This window comes from Jaculus jaculus, chromosome 3, assembly GCF_020740685.1.
Source record: "Jaculus jaculus isolate mJacJac1 chromosome 3, mJacJac1.mat.Y.cur, whole genome shotgun sequence".
NCBI lineage: Eukaryota > Metazoa > Chordata > Mammalia > Rodentia > Dipodidae > Jaculus > Jaculus jaculus.
The window spans coordinates 30,023,507-30,046,025 of record NC_059104.1 but is presented as its reverse complement, the minus strand read 5'-3'; the positions used below and the strand labels follow the sequence as shown (position 1 = coordinate 30,046,025).

The 22,519-nt window shown below is 41.3% G+C and overlaps 1 long non-coding RNA gene across 1 annotated transcript in view; it reads left to right on the top strand.

Moving 5' to 3' along the window:
* Positions 1–10,271: 10,271 nt before the first annotated feature.
* The window catches only part of LOC123459529, a 57,093-nt gene continuing 44,845 nt past the window's right edge, over positions 10,272–22,519 (top strand). Inside the window, exon 1 of the long non-coding RNA XR_006636318.1 lies at positions 10,272–10,455. This is a non-coding gene — a long non-coding RNA (uncharacterized LOC123459529). The remainder of the gene's footprint in view (positions 10,456–22,519) is intronic.

The window sequence follows — 22,519 nt, the reverse complement described above, 5'->3', positions numbered from 1 at the left end:
AGGGGCACTGACGAATTGAACCTAGGCCATCAGGCTTTGTAAGCAAGTGCCTTTGACTGCTGAGCCATCTCTCCAGCTCCTTGTACCTTATTTTTGAGGCAGGGTTTCTCATTTATGTTGCTCAGTGCTCCAGGCAAGCTCTCTTCCTCCCATCTCAAGGCAGGCTTGCTAGGATTGCACAAAGCCACCACAGTTTGTTTATGTAATTATTTATTTATTTATGACAGAGAAGAGAGAGAGAGAGAAAGAATTGGTTCCCCAGGACCTCCAGCCACTGCAAATGAACTCCAGACACATGCGCCACCTTGTGCATCTGGTTCATATGGGTCCTAGGGAGTCAAACCTGGGTCCTTAGGCTTCACAGGCAAGGGCCTTAACTGCTAAGCCATCTCTACAGCCCTTTTTCTGTTTCTTTGTTTTTCAAGGTAGGGTCTCACCCTAGCCTAGGCTGACCTGAAATTTCCTATGAAGTCATAAGGCACTCTTGAACTCATGGCGATCCTCCTACCTCTGCCTCCTGAGTGCTGGGATTAAAGGTGTATGCCACCATGCCTGGCTTTCCTTTTTTTTTTTTTTTCTCAAGGTAGGGTCTCACTCTAGCCCAGGCTGACCTGGAATTCACTATGGAGTCTCAGGGTGGCCTCAAACTCACAGCGATCCTCCTACCTCTGCCTTCCGAGTGCTGGGATCAAAGGCATGTGCCACCCCACCCAGCTATTTTTTTTAAAACCTTGGGTTCCGGGGATCCACCTTAGTTACTAATGTTGATACTAAGTTGTCTCCCCTTTCCTTTTTCTGACCTTATGACAAGGTCAACTATACCCCTCCCTTATTTCTTGTAAGTTCAAATGAAGCCTCATATGTAATTCACTTATCCTTTCATACATAGCTGCCTCTACTATATTCAAAGCTCCCCAAGTCATTTTGCTCCTTCATCCACAGCCCTGAAGAAATGATGTATAGATGGGACTTCAACATGACTTTTTTTTCCCCAAAATAATTATTTATTTTATTTATTTATTTGCAAGCAGAGAGATATAGAGAGCAGACAGAGCAAGAATGGACGTGCCAGGGCCTCTAGTCACTGTAAACGAACTCCAGATGCATGTGACCCCTTGTGCATCTGGCTTATGAGGGTACTGGGGAATGGAACCTGGTTCATTTGGCTTCACAGGCAAGCGCCTTAAATGTTATGCATTCTCTCCAGCCCATCCAACATGACTTTTCAGTCAGATGAATGAGCAAGGGAGTGGAATTTTTAACCTCAGTTCCTGGTGGAGAAGACTTGTACTGAGGATTGGGTGAGAAAGTATCTAGGAAACCTAGCGTACAAGAAGTTCTCAATAAACAGCAGTGAAGATCCAGTTCAATTAGGCAGTAAATTTGTGAAAATTAGGTTTTTTTCCCCCACCATATTTTCAAAAAGTTTAAGAGAACACAAATTTATTTAAAAAAAAAAAAAAAAAGCCAGTGGCACACAGTGGTGCATGTATCTGGAGTTCATTTGCAGCAGCTAGAGGCCCTGGCATGCCCATTCTCTCACTATTTGCTTCTTTTCTTCTCTCTCTCTCTCTCTCAAAATAAATAAATAAACTACTTAGCAGGGTGTGGTGGCACACGGCTTTAATCCCAGCACGGGAGGCAGAGGTAGGAGGATCATTGTGGGTTCGAGGCCACCCTGAGACTACGTAGTGAATTCCAGGTCAGCCTGGGCCAGAGTGAGACCCTACTTCGAAAAACAAAAATAAATAAATAAATAAATATAAAATTAAATAAGTAAAGTAAAATACTTAAAAATGCACTTAGATATTCAGAGCAAATTTTAATAGCTGTTATACTATGTTCAGATACTAATAGTATTTCTGCAGAAATTTTTTGAAACCTATTTATGGACAATTTTCAAATATGTAGATAATATTTAAATATTTTTATCATCATATCTTTTCACTGCCTTCTTTTGGCTCTCACTCCCCATCTCCTTTCCAACCAGTCCCTCTTCTCCTTTGATTCTCCATGACAGAGGCTGGTGGGCCCAACATTGGGCAGCCTTACACAGGTAACCACAAGTCGCTGGAGTCATGAATGCAGTGGCCACTTCCTGTAGGGAAGACAGCGTTCCACAGTACTCTTCTTCATACTCTGCCTCATCTGTTCTTTCTGCCCCTTCTTCTGCAGTGTTCCCCGAGCTGCAGGGGATTGCTAGAGTTGCCTCATTCAGCGATGAGCACTCAGCCGTCACTCATTCTCAGTTCTGCAGAAATCTTAAGCATACATCGACTTTTGTTTTCCCTAGGACCTTTTCAAATTAAGTAAAGCACTTTAAAGAAAGGACTTTACCCTTTAATACCAGCACTCAGAAGGCAGAGGTGGGAGGATCGCCTTGAGTTTCAAGGCCACCCTGAGACTCCATAGTGAATTCCAGGTCCGCCTGGGCTACGGTGAGACCCTACCTCGGAAAAAAAAAATAAGAAAGAAAGAAAGAAAGGACTTTACACAGCTGACATGTTTATTTCTGGTTGAATGTCTACTCATTGAATTATGTATTCAAAGAAATGTGACCTGGTAGAGTACATGGCCTAGAGTTTCGACTGTTCAGGAGGCTGAGGCAGGAGGATTGAGGTTAAGGCTGGCCTGGACTATAGGTGAAATTGTGAAACCGAAAGAAAGAGGGGGCGTGGAGGGAGGGAAGAGGCATGATAACGAAAGTTCCTTCTTGTATGAGAGTGGCTGCCACATTTGGTGAACTCCCCAAGACTGCACTTAGCTGCATGTTTTCAGAACTGGGCCCTGTGATTGAAATGGTTTTAGAATCTCTCTGTGTGCGAGAAGATTATTCATTGACTTTACATTATGTATAGGTCTTTATTGTGTACTAAAGTGCTGTGAGATTTCATTATTTTAAGTTATTACAATCCTTTAAAGGTGAATTTAGGGCTGTGGAGATGTTCAGTGGTTAAAAGTACTTGTTTGCTAAGCCTGATGGCCCAGGTTCAGTTCCCCAATACCCACATATGTGCATGTGTCCAGAGTTTGTTTGCAGTGCCAGGAAGCCCTGGCATGCCCATACTTCTCCCTCTCTAATAAATAGGTAAAATATGTTTTAAACTGAATTTAAACATGGCTTAAGACAATGACAACAAACACAATTCTTGGAGTTGTTTAGAATGTGACACTATACAACAAGTCATTTTCTTTTATATTTGACATCCATTTCTGAAGAAGATTGATAACATAGTCATTTCAATTCTTGGTCTTCTTGACTGCTTTTCATATTATTAGTCGATCATGAAACGTCTGAAATCTAAGCATTTCCAAATATTCTCAGTCATCCTGAGTACTGTAGGGACATTAGTGTGGAAGTCATTGGCATCAAGGCTCAGCATTTATTTTAAGTCCAATCAGCTGGGGTTGGAAGGGATTTAGCCTGTTTTCAGTAGTAGAACAGGGGTTTTATAAATAATTCTATTCTCGGGCTGGAGAAATGGCTTAGTGGTTAAGGTGCTTGCCTGTAAAGCCAAAGAACCCAGGTTTAATTCCCCAGGACCCACATAAACTAAATGCACAAGGGGGTGCACACATTTGGAGTTTGTTTGCAGTGGCTGGAGGCCTTGGCGTGCCTATTCTCTCTATATATTTTTCTCTCTCTCTCAAATAAATAAAGAAAAATAAAATGTATATAAAAATTTTATTCTCCTGACATGAACCCAGAGGGGTGTGTGTGACTCCATCGTGGCTGTTAAAGCCCTCGTAAGACTTGCACTGTTCTGAGGCCATCAGCCTTTTGGCATGGAGGACAGAGGAGGAAAGAAGAAATGGAACAACGCAAACAGAGGAAGGACTAACTAGAAAGAGAAAGGTCCTTAGTGGATGGCAGCAGGAGAAAGGATATGAAAGAATTTAATGGGATGAAAATATGATGAAATTACAGTATGTTCATATATTAAAAGTTCTCCAAAAAAACCCATCAACTCACTCCCTGCCCCCCCAGAAACAAATGCATATATAGATAAATACAATGTGAAAGAGAGGGAAGTGTGCAGTTTTGTGTCACTGAAATTTCAGATAATATGTTTTGCATTTTACTCACTTTATGAATTTTAGTGCAAATTATATTGAAATCAGTTTTCTCTCTGTCTCACATTACTGAATAAATGGTCAATTTGTTTTAAGGAAAATCCTAATTCCATATTAAGTGACTGGTGTTTATTAGCTACTACTTTTTTAAGTTTCAAATTCCATCGTGTTCCATGGGTGGTGTGTGGGGGGTTGAGCTTATTTTCTTAGGATCATTTTCCATTAGTTTATATTGAGTACTTTATATTCAAGAATTGTCCAGAGATCATTGACCTCTATATTTTCCCTATCATGCAAGCCCTATTAAATGCTAAGTGGATTTGTTTATTCATTGTCTTTCTTTTGTGTGTGTATGCTTGTGTGTGTTTTTGTACGTGTGTGTGTATGTTCATGCAGATGAGCATGGACATGTGTGCCATGGGGTGTGTGTGTGCTAAAATCAGAGGGCAATATTTGGAGTCAGTCATCATCTTTCACCTTGTTTGAGGAAGTCTATAATTGTTAACCACTACCTTCTCTAGGCCAGGTAGTCTGCAAGCTTCTGGAAGGTTCTTCGTCTCTGCCTCCATCTTGTCATAGACATGCTGAAATGAAGGAAGCCAGCTAAAGCAACCAGCTTAAAAAAATATATTTATTTATTTGAGAGACAGAGGGAGAGAGAGAGAGAGAATGAACACACCACAGCCACCATGCACTGCAAACAAACTCCAGATGTATGCACCACCTTCTGCATCTGGTTTACAATGGTACTGGGGAATCAAACTTGGGTCCTTAGGTTTTGCAGGCAAATGCCTTAACCACTAGGCCATCTCTCCAGTCCAGCATCTAGCTGTTTTATATGGGTTCTAGGCATCCCAACTCAGGCACTCATGCCCATGTGTTCACTGAGACATCTCCCCAGCCCTATTTATTTTCTAAAATATATGTTAGAAAAAAAAATCAACTCATTAAAATTATTGAAGCTAAAATTCCACTCATGGGTGATACCTGTGTGCTCTTACTTTTTAAATTCTGCATTCCTTATCATTAAATTCTAGATCTTTAGAGGTTTAGGGACAGGCTGTTTCATTGTAAAAAAAATACAGTATGATTATCAGCATGTTCACATATATTTGCATATTTCTTTGTTTCTTCTAATGTCTGTTCAACAGTGAATTTTGTTAAACTTTAATTGGTGGTTATCTGGCAAAACTGCTATCTCCTTGTTTCTTTTTTTATTTTGAAGTTGAATGTGTTTTCTTATATTTATTTATTTGTTTATTTATTATTATTATTATTATTATTATTATTATTATTATTATATTTTGGTTTTTTGAAGTAGGGTCTCAGTCTGGTCCAGGCTGACCTGGAATTAACTATGTAGTCTCAGGGTGGCCTCGAATTCTTGGCGATCCTCCTACCTCTGCCTCCCAAGTGCTGGGATTAAAGGCGTGGGCCACCATGCCCGGCTCTTATATTTATTATGCATTTGCATTTTTTTTCCCTGTAAATTCAACTTTATGTCCTTTGTCCATGATTTGAAGTACTTGTTTCTGAAAAATAATTTTTGCTTAACTTATTTTAAAATGTAAATATTCCTCATCTTTCCATTTACCTTTCAAACTTACTTTTATTACTGTTTTGATTTGTGTTTTGTCATACAAAACATTCTCAATTTTTAAAATTATTTATTTATTTATTTGAGAGTGACAGACAGACACAGAGAGAAAGAGGCAGGTAGAGGTAGATAAAGAATGGGCACGCCAGAGCCTCCAGGCACTGCAAAGGAACTCCAGATGTGTGCGCCCCCTTGTGCATCTGGCTAATGTGGGTCCTGGGCAGTCAAGCCTCGAACCGGCGTCCTTAGGCTTCACAGGCAAGTGCTTAACTGCTAAGCCATCTCTCCAGCCCAAGATTCTCAATTTTTTAATGTAAACTCATGCATCTCCATCTTTTCGTTTATAGCTTTTGGCTGTATTCAGTCCTTCAGAATAGCTTCTTGCATCCAAGATTATAAGACATGGACTTTTCCAGTACTTAGCATTAAGAACTAAAATACTTAGCATTAAAGAACTAAAGGAATTTGGTTGTTGCAAGTAATAAATCTGTGTTGCTAATGGGTATCCTCACAAGGACCAGTTGGATGGACCACTGTTAGGAGTAGAGATACTGCTGACAGAAGCCAACCCTATATGAAGTTTTAGTTAGTACATGATGAATCTGACAAAAAACACAGGATATTCAGTTATATTCCCTCCCCCCCCCACAAAAATATAGTTCAAAAGTACAAGAATATTTCATACTACAGTTTTTTCTTTATTTTATTTTTTTTATTATTGACATCTTCCATAATTATAGACAATAAACCATACTAGTAGCTTCCTCTCCCTCACTTTCCCCTTCAAAACTCCACTCTCCATCATTGTATCCCTTCCCCCTTCCAATCAGTCTCTCTTTTGTCTTGATGTCATCTTCTTTTCCTCCTATTCTACTGGTCACGTGTAGGTAGTGTCAGGCACTGTGAGGTCATGGGTATCCAGGCCATTCTGTGTCTGGAAGAGTGTATTGTAAGGAGTCCTGTCCTTCCTTTGGCTCTTACATTCTTCCTGCCACCTCTTCCGCAATGGACCCTGAGCTTTGGAAGGTGGGATGGAGATGTTTCAGTGCTAAGTACTCTTTTGTCACTTCTTCTCAGCACTATGGTGCCTTCTGAGTCATCCCAAGGTCATTGCCATCTGAAAAGAGAAGCTTCTCTAACCAAAAGTGAGAGTAGCATTAATATATGGGTATGAACATTAGAAGTGATTATGGGACAGTTTGGTGAGGATAATACATGCATTTAGCTAGACACCACCAGGCATTATACTCCTAGGGCTCAGGACTTCCCCTGCATAGGTTTTCAGTACCAGGTATGTGTTCCCTCCTGTGGAGCGGGCTTCCAGTCCAATTAGAGAGTGGTTGGTTCCTCCATAACAGATATGTCACTAATGCACCCATTGGCTCATTTGGCCTGTCTGGTCCAACTTAAGGCTTACAGTGTCCACTGTTGTTTATCTCCACTGATGACTTTGCTCTCTCCCATGGAGCTGCATGAAGTACAGCTTTTTCCAGCTTTCTGTCAGCTGGTCAACACAGGAGGTTTTCAGCTAAGCCCCAGCAAGATTTCTCAGTGACCTTGTAGCCCAAGTATGTGGAGTGTTCAGCAATAGGGTCTTACCATCTATTTCTGGTGGGAAACCAAGAGCTTTGGCAATGGCCTGTAATGTTTTGGGGGCATCAGAGACCTCCCTGGCCAATAACTCAGTGGAAGGTATCCTATCCCTGGCACTGAAAATTTCCTAGTTATAATCTACGGCTTCTGGATGTGCCACTGTTCAAAAAATTAGGTTTCCATATGACTTATTCATATCCTCTTAGATTTCAATTAGTCCTTCCCCACCCTTCCTTTATTTAGTCTCTTCCCCTGACTTCACTTAGGCCTTTCTACCTCCAGTAATCTGTTTTTCTACTTACATATATACAATATCATCCCCTTAGGGTAAGTTATTTAATTTTGTTTGCGAAAACTCAGCAATGTGTGAAGATATGCCAGGGAAGTAGCTATACAGCAAACGTGGTCATCTAATTTTATTTTGGCTTATTTGCATACTTGGTTTTGTTTTCTTTTGTTTGTTTCGTTTTTCGAGGTAGGGTCTCACTCTAGCTCAGCTGACCTGGAATTCACTATGGAGTCTCAGGGTGGCCTTGAACTCACAGCGATCCTCCTACCTCTGCCTCCCAAGTGCTGGGATTAAAGGCATGCGCCACCACGCCCGGCACATACTTGGAATGTAAAGCAAAGTAAGTGAATGAATGACTGATTGAATAAATAATATAGCCTTCAAGATCTACCTAGGACTTGTTTCAGAATTCACCAAGAATGTGTTCACAGGCTTGTGTTTTTATGAGTACTGAGGTAGAAATGGACAGAAAGTTCTAGAATAACTGAGTATGGTAGTGCACATCTATAATCCCAGCACTTGGAAGCAGAGGTTGGAAGATCATGAATTTAAGGCCATTCTCAGGTACCTAATGAGTTCAAAGCCAGCCTGAGCTATAGTCAGCCCTGTCTCAAAAATCAAAACCAAAGGGCTGGGGACTTGAGTCCCCAGTTAAAGATGCTTGCTTGAAAAGCTTGACAGCCTGGGTTCAATTCTCCATCCCCCATGTACAAGCCAGATGCAAACTTGCAGTAGCACACGACCCTGGCATGCAAACATGCATGCACACACACACACACATGCACATGCAAATAAATAATATTTAAAAAGAACAAGAATGGCTGGAGAGATAGCTCAGAGGTTAAAGGCACTTGCTTACAAAACCTGATGTCCCAGGTTCAGTTCCCCAGTACCCACATAAAGCCAGATGTACAAAGTGGTACATGTATCTGGAGTTCATTTGCAGAGGCAAGGGGGCCCTGGTGTGCCTATTTTCTCTCTGTGTGTGTCTCTCTCAAATAATTTTAAAAAATGGGCAAAAAGTACAAGAGTATCTTCATGCCCGTTTCCTCACTGATCAGAGCAGCATGATTGTGAGAAGGGAATGAAATGAGAAGCAAACTAGCGTAGTGACACATGTGTGATAATCTTAGCACTCTGGGGGCTGAGACAGAATGATGGGAGTTTGAGGCCAGCCTGGCCTAGATAGTAAGTAAATGAATAAAATGAAATGATAGTTGTTAAGGATGTAGTAATTTTTAATGAATGAATTGAATCTGTTTATGACTTAAGAACTTAGGGAAAAGCACATAGCCAAGATCTGAACTTTGACCTCAAGGCTCCAGTAGCCATAAGTACCCTGTAAGGACATGAGTCCTAATTGACTAAATGTTGAAAACGTCTTCTTGCTGGACACTGCAGAAATCAGCATGTTCTGAAATTACACTGATTTTGAAAAGAGCAGCTCTAATTCTGCTATTCACAAAAGATTCAAAATTCTACAACTCTCCCATTTTAATTCCTACAAGTCTGCATCTAAAATCATGCATTTTAAAAGCACTTCAACAATTTGACTATTTAGGCAGTAAAAATAAATCCTGCCACATTTAATAATATTGACGGTATTCAACCAGAAACTTACACCTTTGCATATTCTGCACCTTGAACGCATCAAGTCTGTAACGTCATTGGGGACCATTGCTTGCATGCACAGACTGAGTATAAATCCCAAAGATGAGCTTTTTGGGATCCAGGCTCGGTGGCCAAGCTGGAGACCCCAGGAAGCAAACTCTTTGTCCAAATGTGTGACAGATACCAGAGAGTGTACACTAGTTTTTTCTTCCTCTTTTATCCCCCTTTCTTCCTCCCTCCCTCTTTTTTGTTTTTCCTTCTTTTTCTTTCTATCTTTTTTGTTTTTGCAGAGAGAACCAACAATGGAGGAAAAGACCCACTTCCTGTGTACGCAGTAGGTCTTCGGATTCTGTAAACCTCTGGCACGTAGCTTAACCCCAAAGTGAATGAAGTCCTATTCCAGGCCCCTGGCACTCCTTCCTGCTTCTATCTTCTCACCTTTTAAACACTCCATTTGTATTTGTATGCACGTGTGACCCTCCCGTCGTTGGCTTTGCAGCCCGGCACTTTCCCCCACATCCTCTCCTTCCTCCGTTTGGCAGGCGGTAGCGCTCCTTCCTGCCCTGAATACCACATTCCCTAGTTATTCAAGCGCAGTCATTAGCGCCCTGTCCCCTACTAAAATTATGAATGAAAAGCCTGTTCTTTACAAATAACTCAGGCTGCCTCAGTCAGTCAAATTCGAATGGAAGTGACTGCCAGACAAAGGGGCGGGATGATGGACAGTCCTCACAGCAAGTCGTCAATGCCCACAGGAAGTCTTTTAAGCCACAATATAGGTAGAGAGACAGAGAGAGAGAGAGAGAGAGAGAGAGAGAGAGAGAGAGGGAGAGAGAGAGAGGGAGGGAGGGTGGGAGGAAGAGAGAGAGAAGGAGAAGGAGAGAGAAAAAGGGGGGGGAGAGAGAAACCGGGGCGTTCCAGGAGTCCAAGCCTACAGAAGGGGGCTGGGAGCCTGGGATGGGAGGGGGGTTGCTCTTTGTGCCTGTTTGGATGTCAGAGAAAAAGAAAAAAGAAAAAAAAAAAGCAGAAAACGAGAAAGGAAAGAAAGACCTGGAAAGTCCAGAATAATCTGTCCAGAGTCAGTTTTGCTCCAGCGAGCCAGCGAGCGAGCGAGCGAGCGGAGCACGTAAAAGTGGGCCTTGCAGGCATGTCCACCTGGCCTGATTCTGGCTGGAGCTGACCCAGACAAAAGTGGGGTCTGAATGCTGACCGCGCAAGAGTGGGCTAGGGACTCGGGGCCCTGCTGAGAAGTTGCATTGTCCCGGGCCCTTCTTTCACAACAGGGGAAAAGGTAATTGACAGCCCGATTGTTCTGCCGGGCCTCCTGCTGTTTTAAAATCCTGGAAGGCCCCAGTCACACGTTGTCAATAATGGGCCGTCGGAGGTGAGGAGTGAGGAAGGGCTGTTCAGGAAACAGTTTGAGCCCTTCAAGTGGACAGGCCTCAGTGACTTCTGCGCTCAGGCAGCCACAAGCAGCTCATTCAAAAATAACCTTCAAGTAATAAATCAAACTTGTTTCCTGAACTATACAAGGAACAGCTGGTTATTTTTCCTTTTTTTTTTTAAGTCAAAAAAAAAAAAAAAAAAAAAAGGACAGAGATTTTTTTTTTTTTAAACTACAGGAAACCAAGCAAGTCAAAATTTGGCAAAGCAATTTGGATGATATAACAGTTAAACACTTCTCTTTTTAATGTTATGCTTTCATCATTTTTTTTATTTTAAACTAAGAGCTTCTTTTTTTTTTTTTTTCAGTCTGTTGCAATGAAAAGCCGCTTATCTGTTTCCCCCTGTTTTAAAGGAAATAGAAAAACACCTTAGATTGTTTGCTGTGTAATTTCCAATGCATTGGTCAATGAGCTCAGATGATTTTTACAGGTGAATTTTGCTTTCTCCAGCAGAAAGAGAGAATTGGGGTTTTATCTATATAACTCCACATCGTTTTTATTGAGATCCATGTATTTTGGGGGTCTGATGACAAGGCAGGTTTTCTTCAGTCTGTTGGCTTAGTAACTCCAAGCTAGTACATATGTTATCACCGTGGTCTGGTCTCTTAAGAAAGCAAAATTTGCAATTTTTCTGTCTCTTTTTGTGCCTGTCTTTGTGTATTTCTTTTTCTTCTTCAACATATTTGCCCTGTAAGGTTCTGGAACGACCTGCTAACCTCTGACTTCTTTACTAATAATTAAATATCCGTGTGAATAGGTAACATAAAACAATTCTTTTCTGTATGGTTACTGTCTTTATTTTATTAATGTCGAATGTTTTGAATGGAGATCCATTCTTAATGAAAATACTTTCTGATCCAGTATGCTGTTTGGAAATCAGATTTTCCACAACATGTGGGCAATTGAGTTAAGAAAGAAATGTATTTAAGGTTCTATGAGATCTTCAGTTGCTCTATTTCAATCAATTTAAGCATAATTAAACAGTCAACCTTTCAATTAATTCTAAGGCTCTTTAAAACGAATCTTTTTCACAGGACATTATGATCATTAATGCATTTTTTAAGTATTGTTGGTCAAAAGTTAATAGCCTATGAAGAAGTATAAATTATAGTTTGGGATATTGGCCTATCACTAATAACTTTATCTTCCTGATTTTGTTAGAGATACTCTATTTCTGTAATAAGGAAAGGTATGTTTGTTTACAGGAAGATGGTGAAATTCAATTTACAGTTGAATTAAGTTACCATGGACTTCGTTTTCTTTTGTATTTGTGATGAAAGACAGTGTTATGGAAGCACCAATGTTTCCACCATACAGTTAACTTTCTGTGTACACATACTATGTCCCAGCTGCTAAAATAGTGAATTCAACAGTAGGTGTGGTTTCCATATAAATATTTCTTCCATATATGGTTCATATTCATTCTGAACCTGTTTGGATGTAACTTTACTTCTCTTTCAATTTCTTAAGCTCCAAACATGTGACATGTGGCTAGGCAGGATTCCTTGAGAACTGTGTTAACGTGTTTCAAAGAGCTGAACTCATGCAGGTTAGTAGCATGTCAGAGAAGAGGATTCCTGGAGTTGGCACAGTAGCCACAGACCCGATGCATTATCATGGAATATATTTAAACAAATGTAAAGTGCCCAGATGTGTAGATGATTGGTTTCGTTCACGTTGAATCCTAGCCTTCCCCTTTGCTAAAGACGCTCAGAGTTGGACCAGTTCACTGGACTTGCTGACCCTCAGAGCCAGTGCGGACTCTGGGCCACAGGCAGGACGAGATAGGAGTGTGGACTGAAAGAGCTCTGTCCAGACTGGCTTTCGGGCCTCCTGTTCAGCCGCCACTCTCACAGCTTGCCCTGAGAATGGACTTCCTGTGCTGTCATTTACACTCAGTATCTCACTAAGCACTCTTTGTCACTCAGCCTTTGAGCCCAAAGGGGGAGAGATAACAAATCTAGACTGCTTGTGTTGACTTTGCGGATAAAGTAAAGGGCTGGAGTCAAGAACCTAGGGTCTAATCCTAACTCTACCACCGATTTGCCTTTCCTGTGACACTGAGCCAGGCTTTGCACCTCCTAGTCCTCTGGTTCCCTCATGGATGAAACGAGGGTTATGATGCTGTGTTCCTATCACAAAGCATGGTGACTGGAAGTTGTTGTTTTAATATTGAAAACCCTTAGAAAGTGAAACAAACAGACAACAAAAACCAAAGAGAATGGCCTTTTTTTTTTTTTTTTCCTGTTCTTGAGAGATGGTAGGGAAATTACAGTCAGCTAATTATTTTCCACACCACCCCCAAGTAATTCTTTTTGTAATCTTGGAAATGGAGGCTTTCTCTTCTATCCTTTTAAGTTATCCCTCATCATTTCTTCACATTCTCGCATCCCCTCCCTGCAGTATTTTCTCTCCCTCCTTCCTTCTCTCTTTCCTTTCCTCCCTTCTTCCCTCCCTCCCTTCCTCCTTCCTTCCTTCCTTTCTCCCTCTTTCTCTCTCTCTTTCTTTCTTCTTTCTTCTCTCTTCTTTCTCCCCTCCCTCCCTCCCTCCCTCCCTCCCTCCCTCCCTCCCTCCCTCCCTCCCTCCCTCCCTCCCTCCCTCCCTCCCTCCCTCCCTCCCTCCCTCCCTCCCTTCTTTCTTTCTTTCTTTCTTTCTTTCTTTCTTTCTTTTTCACTGCGTAGTCTCAGGGTGGCCTCGAATTCACAACCTCCAGAGGGCTGGGATGAAAGGCGTGGGCCATCACTCCAATCTCTCTTCTCTGCATGGGTCACCATAGCACCATGTTATGGGACCAATTGGCAATGGTGAAGAACACCTCGAGCAAGCTGTGTGCCAGGTGCCTGTGCCGAGACAAGGAGGGTGACTGGGGGATTGGGGCTGCATGGTGGGCCATGGTGAAGGCTCTGGAGGCTTCAGCAAATTCACTGGCCCAGAAGGATAAATCCACAGAGGTAGCTACTCGCAGGCTGGGCGCATCTCTGGGTCCTAGGATCACATATTCAGAAGGAGTTCTTTTCAAAAGGGATGGTATTGGATGGGGGTTGGAACCTATGGTAACCTTCAAGGATTCTTTCTATTGCACGGGAAGGAGTGTCACCTTGTACAACTATAGCTGCATTTCCTGTTTTTATTTATTTTTGTTCTGTAATGTAAGATGGAGTGTAGCTGTGAGGTGAAAGGGATTTAATTATTCAGTTGGATTACAATTTATTAAGTATTGTAAAAAAGTCAAAGATTGCATTTATAGTTCCCACCTGTGTGTGTGTGTGTGTGTGTGTGTGTGTGTTTAAACTTTTTAATGTATTTGTGTTTTGACACAGGGTCTCACTCCAGCCAAGGCTGACCTAGACCTCACTCTGTAGTCCTGGCTAGCCATAAACTTAACAGAAATCCCCCTACCTCAGCCTCTGTAGGGCAGTTTGGAATTAAAATTTTACTTTGTAGGGCTGTCTCAGTTCGATTCCCTAGTACCCACATAAAGCCAGATATAAAAAGTGGTTCATGAGTCTACAGTGGCAGAGGCTCTGATGTGCTCAGGTTTTCTTTGTGTATTTTGGACACTTTCTCTCTCTCAAATAAAGAAAAATAATTTTAAAAATTCATTTTGTAAAAATTTTAAATGGTTGAGTTTTATTACTGTTATTTTGTTTTATGAATAGATCAGTAATATAAATTGTGAATTGGAAATAAATTCACCTAGTATTTCCCACCATATTTTATTTCAATTGATATATTTATTATTTCACATCTACATATTCATCATATATGTAGAGATTTTACTTGACAAAACAGTGATAACATTTCCAGTGTCACATGGTTTTGACCCTTGCCCACATATTTACTATGTGCCCTAACGTTGTGTTTATTTCACATTTCTAAAAAGACATATTTTGAACATATTTTATATTTATGTATAAGAAACAAACAAATAAAACCTCTATATTGGACACACACACACATACACACAAATATTTTTTTTGTTGATTTTGTTTTTCAGGCAAAGTCTCACTTAGCCCAGGCTGGCCCGGTATCTCTAATCCTCTTGTCTCTACCTCTCAAGTGCTATGGTTAGAGATATGGACTACCACTCTTGGTTTATGAATTTGTTGTTAACAAAAAAGTATGATACGATACACATCAGTCTGTCAGAAGGGGAAATGTATTAGTAACTCTTTAAAGATTTGTCTGATTTATTTCACTTGTATAACAAATATGAATTACTTTAATGAAAACATTAATTAAGAAAATATTTCAAAGGACTATAAGAGTATGACTTTTTAAAATAAAAAAGTTAATCAAAAAATTAAAGAAAATATTTCAAGACTGATTTCATTACAAGAACAACAACATAAAATTTAGCAATGGGAATAACATTGTAGCTTATAAGAGCTTTGCCAATGTTGAAAAAGTATCTGAAAACCTAACTAAAAAGTCTTGTTTTTAAGACATACACTCAAAAACACAATGATCGGTGCTCCCTCTGCTGGTTTTCTTGGAACAGTCAGTTGGACGTTTTGGAAGATGAAATGACAGAAAAGACAATTACTATTGTTATTATTATTTGAGTCTTCACATAGCATTCGTACATATGTTACTTTTGATCAATATAGTTTGTGAACATTTTTTTTCTCTAACACTTAATGGTTATTTCATAGTGAAGGTCCTAGAACTAATGTTACAATGGAAACCACAGGACTGGAATTAAGGGAAGATACTCAAAATTGTGTCATAGGGGCTGGCTTGGCAGTTAAGTGCTTGCCTGTGAAGCCTAAGGACCCTGGTTCAAGGCTCAATTCCCCAAGACCCACATTAGACAGATGCACAAGGGGGTGCACGCATCTAGAGTTCATTTGCAGTGGATGGAGGCCCTGGCAAGTCCATTCTCTCTATTTCTCTATTTGCCTCTTTCTGTCTGTTGCTCTCAAATAATTAAATAAAAATAAACAAGAAATTTCTTTAAAAAATTGTGTCATCAATATATATGTAAAAAATGGAGAAACATGATAGAAAAGCATGACATAGTTTAATCTATAGAAAATGGTGAAAATATATGTCAATACTAAAGGCAATATGACATTTTACTTTGAGCGATATCTCATGTGTTTGAGGTAGTGGGTACATGCTTATAACCTCTCTCAGACAAGTCTACTGGATCCCTTGAATGTAAGAGGGGAAAAAGGGAAACAGAAGAATCAGGAAAAGAAAGAAAAAGAACAAATCATGAAATAAAAGAATAGAGTTGACTAAGCAGAAGGAGAGGAAAATAAAAAGGAGGGTGTGTGGCCACATATCCCATCTGGTGAGGTGCAGTTTGTGAGTTACTGAATTTGGATAGTGAGTTGAGACAATAGAGGTAGAATGTTATAGGATTTCATTGTCTCTGCACCTTTCATGGAGTCAGACAGTTCATTTGGGTGCAATCTTCTATGTTCTAGCAAGGAAGTGGACAGACAGAATTGCAAGAGGCCCATATGAATTAGCACCACACAATAAATTTCTATAGCATTTCAGTCATGTTGGACAGACTTCCATTTTCTTTTATAAAAAAATCATTTATTTAGTTTTTGAGAGAGGGAGAGAGAGAGAGAGAGAGAGAGAGAGAGAGAGAGAGAGAGGGGAAGAGGAAGAGGCTGAGAGAGACAAAGAGAGAGAAAGGGAGAAGGGAGAGAATGAGCACACCAAGGCCTCTAGCCACTGCAAACAAACTCCAGATGCATTTGCCATCTGGCTTATATGGGTACTGGGGAATCGAACCTAGGTCCTTAGGCTTTGCAGGCAAGCACCTTAACAGCTAAGCCATTTCTCCAGCCCCAGACCTCCATTTTCAAACACATTTCACAATACATTCCTGCACAGCCATGTGGTGAACTTCAGACTAGAGTACCAGAGCAGGCCCAGCATTAGGCATTGGTGCTGGAATGCCAACCTAACCTTATGAATAAAAATCAAGAACATGGAGCCCGATGAACAACTCCTGTGGTGGAAATGGGGTCCATGGAAGATAAAGGGTTGGATTTAGGAGAAAGGGAATGCACATTCACTTATCTACTCACAAGGAACAATTCATCAACATAAACCTTCGTAAACTAAGACAATGTCATACAGGAAACCTTATTTGTGAATAAAACTATCAAACTTGCTCATGGCAGGTCAGGGAAGGCATCATAGCCGGTCACATCCAATTCACAGCCAAGAAGCAGAGTGCTGACTGAGCTCAGTCTGTTTCCTCCTTTTTATTCAGTCTGAGACTCCAGCCCATGGAATGGTACTATTCACAGTTAGGGTGGGTCTTCAGACACCTCAGTTAATCTAAGCTAGACGTTCCCTGCAAATACACCCAGAGATTTTTCCACAGTATTTCTAGATCGAATTCAGTATTCAATTCAAATTATCCATGACAGTTTATCTTCTATGTTTTTTTAAAAGTTTTGTTTTTTAATCTATTTTATTTAGTTATTTGAGACAGAGGGAAGAAGGGAGGGAGAGAGAGAGAGAGAGAGAGAGAGAGAGAATGGGCATGCCAGGGCCTTCAGCCACTGCAAACAAACTCCAACACATGTACCACCTTGTGAATCTGGCTTATGTGGGACCTGGAGAATTGAACCTGGGTCCTTAGACTTCACAGGCATATGCCTTAACTGTGGAGACATCTCTTCAGCTGCCCCCCCCCCCATTTTTTTAAGGTAGAGTCTCACTTTAGCCTAGGCTGACTTGGAATTTACTATGTGGTCATGGGTTGGCCTCAATCTCACAGCAATCCTGCGATGTTTGTATCCCAAATGCTGGGATTAAAGAGCATGCACCACCATACCTGGCCACCTTTTTCTTTTTCTTTTTCTTTTCTTTTTTTTTTTTTTTTGAGGTAAGCTCTATCATTGGCCTGGAGCTCACCCATTAGGCTATACTGGCAGGTCAGTGAGCAGCATGGCTCCTCTGTCTCACTCTACATGCTCCATGATGGGATTACCACCACTGTAGTATTTTCACAAGCGCACTGGGGATTGAACACAGGGCTCATGCTTGTGAGGCGAGCGCTTCACTGACGGAACTCTCACTCCAGCCCACTCCTGGCGTCTGAGCACTTCATATGGCTCAAACAGCTCAGCCACCGTCATATCGACTGCACACAGCAATACTGGGATGTGAACTTGGGCAGTGTAAGGTGGATGTTTACACTGACCTTTGGGGCTGTGTGAGACGTATCAGGGTTGGGAAGGTGGCTTAGTCAGTAAAGTGCTTGACTTTCAAGTGTAAGATGTGTCTAGATTCCCATGGAAATGTCTCGTGTGGGGGTGCATAACTATAACCTCAGTGCTAGGAAGGGGGAGACAGGTAGATTGCTGTAGTTTATTGACCAGCTAAGCCTAAATTGGTGGGGTCCAGACCAAAGAGAGATTCTATCTCAATAATAAGTGGATAGCAAACCTAGGATAACAGTCAAGGATGTCTTCTGGTTTCCATAGGCACCCGCCCATGCACACACAGCCACATGCATGTCCACACATATGAACATGCATACACACCACACATATACACACTAAAACACATATATACATTAAAAATGGTATTATTGAGCTTTTCATGGTGTATGCATTCTTACAGTGTTTAAAAAGCATGTGTGATAAGATTATATTCTTGTTTTTCCTTTTGAAAACAGATTCTTGCTATGTAGGTGAGGATGACTTTAAACTGATGATCTTCCTGTCTTATTGATACCCTTGAGTGCTTGGGTGGGTCTGCCTCCATGCACAGCCATTCATCTTTGGTTTTTGAGGTAGGATCATACTCTAGCCCAGGTTGACCTGGAACTTACCCTGTAGTCCCAGGCTGGCCTCAAACTCACAGCGATCCTCCAACCACTGCCTCCTGAGTTCTGCGATTAAAGGTGTGCACTACCACACCTACTTCCTTATTTTAAAAATATTTTATTTTTATTAATTTATTTGAGAGTGAGAGAGAAAGAAAGAGGGAGAGAGAGACAGAGAGAGAGAATGGACACACCAGGACCTCCAGCTGCAACCTCAGTCCATTGGTATTGAAGGCAAGTGCTTTAACAACTTCAGCCCCTCCTTATTTTTAAAACAGGATAGCAACAATGAAATAACAAAAGGATTTAAATAAGGAAGCTAACAAAACAATGATTTAAAAAAGTGCAAAACAATTTAAAAAACTTTTCCCAATATTTTTCTTTTAAATAAAGTTTTATTTTTTAATTATTTATTTATTTGAGAGAGAGAGAGAGAGAGAGGGAGAGACAGAGAGAGAGAGGATGAGAATGGGCATGCTAGGGTCTTTAGCCACTGCAAATGAACTCCAGATTCATGTACCACCTTGGGCATCTGGCTTATGTGGGTCCTGGAGAATTAAACATGGGTCCTCTGCCTTCACAGGTAAGTGCCTTAACAGCTGAGCCATCCCTCCAACCCTTCCCAATGCTTTGTAATACTAGTATTTGGACACTATGACTCTAAATGGTACTTATTTTACACAAATATGGATTTTCTGTGTAGTTGTACACTCAAGGAAATACCTTTTGCTCCCAGGTTTGAATTATTGCTTCTATTAAATTTTGGTAGGGTTGGAAAATAGCTTAGTGGTATAAGGTGTTTGCCTGCAAAACCAAAGGAACCAGGTTCGATTCCCCAGGACTCATGTAAACCAGGTGATAAGGTGGTGCATGTTGCCGGGCTCACCGGCAGGTAGGGCTGTAGGAGGGCCGGTCCGCCGGTCTCTTCCCGGGCCTGAGCGGGATGGCGAGTGTCGATGACCCAGACCCCCTCCTAAGCACTGGAGAAAACCACACTGAGTCGGGAGACTTGTCGAAGCAGGATCTCACTTTATTGTGACAGGCAGGTGTTTATATAGCATTGAGAACGAAGGCGGGGACCTCAGGAAAGGATGAGGTGTAAGGGCCAATAGCATATCGTGACTTTTGAAATGATTGGTTCTGAGAGCGCGTGGGAACTCTAACTCTTTTTGCAGAAGTAGCAGGCCAGAGGCAATTTGTGCCCTGCTGAGTCCTAGCTGGCCAGAGACAGGTGGCCAAACTTTAGCTAGGCTCAGGAAGTTCCACGAGGCCTCACATCTGGGCCTCCCAAGGCGCAACACATGTGTCTGGAGTTCCTTTGCAGTGGCTGATGGCCCTGATGTGCCAATTCTCCCCTCCCCCCTCTCTCTTTCCCTCTTTCTTTCTCTCTCAAATAAATAAATATAAAAAATGTCAGTAACTGTCAGTAATAGAATCAATTTTAAGTTCAGTTTCATAGGAGACATATTTAATGTTGGCTATTAAAAGTTAATAAATGTCATTTATTATTTTCTAGTAAAAATACTGATAAAAATAAATGTGTATCATACTAAACACATTATGCTAAAACCCTCAGGGGACCAGATATGGTAGCATGTGCCTATAAACCCAGCACTGAAGCAGGAAGATCATAGTGTGAAGCCAGTCTGGGATACGGAACATGACCCTGTGTCAAAGCAACAACAAAACCTTTAGTTACATGTCTGTTAGAGTTGTTTTCCATTTTATTATTTGCTCTACATAATAACTACATGTATTAATAGATTTCACATTCAAGTTAGATACACCTTTTTTCCCTTTATTTACTTATTTATTATCTTTTGGCTTTTTGAGGTAGGGTCTCACTCTAGCCCAGGCTGACCTGGATTTCACTAAGTAGTTTCAGGGTGGCTTCAAACTCACAGCAATCTTCCTACCTCTGCCTCCCTGCTGGGATTAAAGGTGTGTTCCACCATGCCCTGCAGGGGCTTATAATTTCTTTCAGATCTAAATAATAGCTGGTCTCTTTTGTTCTGAAAACAAAATTTAAAACAACAATGCTAACACCAGCAGGGTCTTTCCTCTACCCTAGAAGATTACAGTGGACAGATGGCGTTGGATTGCTTTGTTGGCATTTTTTTGTGTGCACCACAGAAAATAAAAAGCTGTCATACACATTTAAAATCATCAGGTGTATCAAATGTATCAAGATAGATAAAAAAAAAGATACTATCTTTGGGTAATTCTTAATTATATATGAATTATATATAAAGTAATGAGTAAACTCATCTCCTACATGAAGCCGAAGAATAGAACTTTCCTGAGGCCAGTCTGAAATGTAGGGTCATTTTAGGGTGTGCAGTTCATGGCATCATTTATTCTTGAGATTTTTTCCAATAAAGAAGTCAATTCTGAGCTGCAGAGATGGCCCTAGTCATTAAAGGCACTTGCTTCCAAAACCTGCTGGCCCAAGTTCAATTTCCCCACATCCAAGTGAAGACAGATGTGCAACATGGTGCATGTGTTCGGAGTTTGTATATAGCCACAAGAGGCCCTGAAACACCCATTGCCTGTCTCTCAAATAAGTAAATAAAAACATTTTTAAAAAGAAGCATTTATTTTCTTGAAGGAACCTATAGTCTTGAGTTCTCTTCTAACTCAAAGCCAAGTTGACTATCTGCTTCAATATATTTCTCTACTTAGGTATCTATCATCTTTTATCATCTATTACATTATGATTCAGCTTAGGACCTCATGCATGCATGCTAAGCATAAGCTCTGTCTTGGAATATTTGCTTTTTATTTTAATTAATTAATTAATTAGATTTTTTCCCTCACTTTTATTTATTCATTTGAGAGAGAGAGAGAAAGAGAGAAAGAGGCAGAGAGAGGGAGAGAGAGAATGGGCACACCAGAGGCTCCAGCCACTGCAAACGAACTCCAGAAGCATGTGCCACCTTGTGCATCTGGCTTACGTGGGTCATGGGGAATTGAACCAAGGTCCTTTGGTTCTGCAGGTAAACACCTTAACCACTAAGCAATCTCTCCAGCCCCCTAATTAATTTGATTTTTGAGGTAGGGTCTCACTTTAGCCCAGGTTGACCTGGAACTCACTCTGTAGTCCCAGGCTGGTCTCGAACTCATGACGATCTTCCTGCCTCTGTATCCTGAGTGCTGGGATTAAAGGCGAGCACCACCATGCCCAGCCTCCTTGTCTCTTACTCTGTTTCCTGGTCATTATGAAGCAGCTCTGCTTCTCCACAGCCTTTGGCTATGATGCCCTTCCTTACCATGGCCCAGAAACAATGGAGCAAGCTGCCTCTTACCCAAACCCCTGAAGCCACAGTCATATAGATACCGTACCTCTTTTAGGTTGTGTCTGTGTGTGCATAGATTTGGGTCTGTGTAGGTCTGTGTGGTGTGTATGTGTGTGTGGAGGCTAGAGGACAACCTTGTATAGTTTTCCCACAGGAACCATCTACCTTTCTTATTGAGACAAAGTCTCTTATTGACCTGGAATTTGCCAAGTAGGCTGTATTGGCCGGCCAGTGAGTCCCAGACTGTGCTTTCCCAGCACTCACATTGTAAGTGTGTCATCATGCACAGTTTAAAAAAATATTTTATTTATTTATTTTTATTTTTATCTTTTGGTTTTCAAGGTAGGGTCTCACTCTAGCTCAGCTGACCTGGAATTCACTATGTGGTCTCAGGGTGGCCTCGAACTCACAGTGATCCTCCTATCTCTGCCAGATGCTGGGATTAAAGGCGTGCTCCACCACACATTTTTATGTGTATGTGTGTGTATGCGAGAGAAAGAGAGAGAGAGAGAGAGAGAGAGAGAGAGAGGGAGGGAGGGAGGCAGATGGAGAGAAAATGGGTATGTCAGGCCCTCTCGCCACTGTAACAATCTCTAGATGCATGCGCCTTGTGCATCGGGCTTACATGGGTATGGAGAAATTTAACTTGGGTCCTTAGGCTTCACAGGCAAGCACTTAACCACTAAGCCATCTCTGCAGACCCCCTCTCCCCATTTTAAACGTGTTTTCTGAGGATCAGACTTAGGTACTCGTGCTGGCAAGGCAAGCTTTTTGCTGACTGAGCTCTCTGTCCACTCCCTCCCCCAT